At 35.1% G+C, this 3101-nt stretch overlaps 1 pseudogene; it reads right to left on the bottom strand.

The window, feature by feature from the left end:
- Positions 1–362: 362 nt before the first annotated feature.
- Positions 363–2979, bottom strand: LOC124890628 (annotated as a pseudogene).
- Between the last annotated feature and the right edge of the window lie 122 nt (positions 2980–3101).

Raw genomic sequence — 3101 nt, 5'->3', positions numbered from 1 at the left:
CATATGTTTGGGAACCTGCAGCAATCAAATAATATTTGAGCTGGCAAGTTGAAACTTTGTTATGTTCTTCAGTCATCATTCATCAGCCTTATAGGTAAAAATATAGAGCAAAGCAGAGATTTTAACAAATGAAATTACACAAAAATCAGATCTTCAACCAACAGTTAGATGTTAGTCGATGCTATACCTTTCTTTTATTGGACCTACTAACTTGTAATAGTGCGGAAAACCTTGGAGCCTTGCATTTTCACAAATAGTGAGAACTCTATCTCATAGTGGATGTATTATGGTCTAGAAGGAGTATAAGAATAAAATACAAGGTTTTAAGATGATATAAGCTAATTCTATGGATTGAATAAGACGGCAAAGATAAAAAGATGACAACTATTGGGACAGTTTCATCCCACCACAAATGACCAAACGGTCTACATATATAACATGTCACACAATTAAAAATATTATTTAGCAAGATGGAAAGGCAGGTAAAAATGCAAAATGGATATCAAATAAAAAAAAAAAGAGATATATCATTACTTTGAGGAACTACCACCAACGAAGCTCATGGCATAGTCAGGGACCTGTTGATTTTAAGCATCATAAGATCCAAAAACCAAATAACACAATAACTATGTCATTCCATTACACATTAATTAAGAAAATATACCAAAGGCTTTCCTGAAGGTAGCAATACTCTCTCCACATCTGGGTCCCATTCAACTTTTTTATCTGGCCGAACATGAACTCCAGTCAAGTCCCTGAAGTTTGCACCCTACTATCAAAAAGGTCAAGAATTCTGCACCACAAGGAGCTCATCACTTAAGTACCACCAATGACATGACAAAAAAAATTTATACCTTCCGCTTGGAAATTTGGCATACACGTTGATGGTCATCGTCATTCAACTGAAGAGGATGATGGTCATATAAAACACTTCCCAACACCCCTACAACAATGACCAGACTGCATTAGCAAAACTCATTAATGCAGTGAACATTTCAAGCTCAACATTAGTTACAACAAGAAACCTCTCAAAATAAGAACTAAATATTGTTTTTAAAGACACTTCTCAGGTGACCACAACATTAAACCATGAGGTGCAACACATTAAAAAACATGGAACTAATTGACACAATTATATTACACCTACACACAGTATGTGAACTCACTATCCCTCCCCAATATTATAAAACGCTGGAAATCAGTTTTGGGATCATTAGTGTAAGGCATTTCGTTTCTTACCTCATTGTTCTTCACCTAAAAGGAAAATCATACACATAAAAGATGGGGAAATAAGGCTACAGTAGTTTGTGATGGAAATGCCTGCAAACATCTTAAATATCTCATACATACCGAAGGGAGATCAGAAAGAGCATCACCAAGAAACAGTTCTTTCTTTAACTCAAGATCCCTGCCTTCATCATATACAACTGTGTTTACTGCATTAGCTCATAGATGCACATTTGGTCAATATCAAATGCTACAGCATTCATGGTATTTTAAAATAATAAAAAATTACCTCAAATTCTGTGCGAATAATACCTCTTACAATAACTTTATGTGTGGATAATGGATATTATGGCAGCTTCTGCAGTAACACGAGATTTAAGCAAGGTGAGGATGGTAGATAGGTGCATTGGATCATTATTGAAAATCAATTAAATAACTTAAAATACAAAAGAAATATTACCACAGACGAAAGAGCACCAAATATGAAGACATGCATACGAAATTGAGGAAGATCATATGCACCAGCTGCCATCATTCCCATGCGTGCTTGGTAGTTCATTCCTACAAGTCTGCTCAATGCATATCTCCCAAGGAAACCATTGGAAAATTTGATAAGGTCAACCACATTCTCCATCAATACAAACCTAAAAAAGTACTATCTTGCATTGGATTTTCCTTGTCCTAAATTGGTTGAAACCACCGATTCCTTGGCAAGGTGGTTCACTACATACAACATCGACATCACCCTAAAAAAATAACCAATAGAGAATTCAACTAAATTGGGTTAGCATCACAAAGCATTAGCAAGTTGATAACCCAGAAGTAGTTCAACTATTATACCCTAAAACAGTAAGATCAAAAAAGAGAGCTAAAACTTACCAGTAACAGCAAAATATTTTCTTTAAATCCTTTGGCCACAAACTCTTTTATTTTCTTTGGGCAGTCGCTATCCACATTAAACCATGTGTCCTTCCTCGATAGAAGATAGATTCTATTTGTTCAACATTGTAACCTATGCAGAAGTAAAGTTGTTGCATGGGACAATGAGATCACAGTTCAAGCCATAAAAACTACCTCTTACAAAGATGCATGGTAAGACTACGTATAATAGACTTATTAAATGAACTAAACAGACTCAAGATTCATAAAACATATTCGTATACGAGTTGTCTTTCACCAGAGCTACCACCTATATGAATTGAAAAGCAACTTCTTTTTTGAACAAGCTTCAATAATATTTGCAGAAATCGAAAAGTTTTAGAAAAACAAACCTTACTTCAAGCAATGGAAAATAAAGCATGAGGAGTATTCCTATAAGCGGGGACATTGGAGATTCTTCCATCATAAACTATAATCAACATTTACAACAAATCAAGCTTTGCTACAAACCAACAACACGACATCATATTCATTTTACTATACCACTACCTTGGAACCTAGTACGGACAACGTCAAGAGGATAAAAGAAAGTGATAGTGGCGAGGCCGCGGTGGCATTTTCCCCAGTTATATAATAAAGCAAACACTACTGCCTTTTTCCATGAATAGCACAAGAAGAACATAGTCTACTTAATATCGACACCACTTTCCCGTATTAATGGATAAATAAGGCTACATTATTTTGTATTGGAAGTGCCTGCAAACATCTTAAATATCTCATACATACCGAAGGGAGATCAGAAAGAGCATCACCAAGAAACAGTTCTTTCTTTAACTCAAGATCCCTGCCTTCATCATATGCAACTGTGTTTGACTGCATTAGTTCATAGATGCACATTTAGTCAACAAAAATTATGGTTCTTTCCTTATAGAGCATAAGTGTTTATGCATAAATTTATATTAGCTTTGTTCTTACCCAAAAAAAACTTATATTGG

Source organism: Capsicum annuum, unplaced genomic scaffold (assembly GCF_002878395.1).
Source record: "Capsicum annuum cultivar UCD-10X-F1 unplaced genomic scaffold, UCD10Xv1.1 ctg21081, whole genome shotgun sequence".
Lineage (NCBI taxonomy): Eukaryota > Viridiplantae > Streptophyta > Magnoliopsida > Solanales > Solanaceae > Capsicum > Capsicum annuum.
This window is presented reverse-complemented; position numbering and strand designations above follow the sequence as displayed.